This window comes from Bison bison, unplaced genomic scaffold, assembly GCF_000754665.1.
Source record: "Bison bison bison isolate TAMUID 2011002044 unplaced genomic scaffold, Bison_UMD1.0 scf7180017864479, whole genome shotgun sequence".
Classification (NCBI taxonomy): Eukaryota; Metazoa; Chordata; class Mammalia; order Artiodactyla; family Bovidae; genus Bison; species Bison bison.
In genome coordinates, this window is record NW_011495039.1 from 330,788 (window position 1) to 331,085 (window position 298).

Sequence of the window (298 nt, forward strand, 5' to 3'; positions counted from 1 at the left end):
TGTTGCTATTTTTATGTATTATTGCTATCGTACTTGATACCATAATCTTAGGTATACTTCTCAGTCGTACGAGAAAATAATTTCTTTTATCAGTCAGAGTCAAATGACCTTCTTATGGTATTTCTCTCCTTCTGGTCATGGTAAGATTATTCATTATCTCTATCAGTAAGATCTAGTGGTTAAAACAGATAAATGCATAAAGTCATTGAATCCTTTAAGAACTGTCAAGATCTACATGAATATAACTTTAAAAGCAATAGGATATAAAAATCCTGCTATTTGTATTTAGAGTTCTAAA

The 298-nt window shown here is 29.5% G+C and overlaps 1 protein-coding gene across 1 annotated transcript in view; it reads right to left on the reverse strand.

Annotated features, from left to right (window-relative positions):
• The window catches only part of VWDE (von Willebrand factor D and EGF domains), a 78,001-nt gene that overhangs the window by 38,737 nt on the left and 38,966 nt on the right, over positions 1-298 (reverse strand).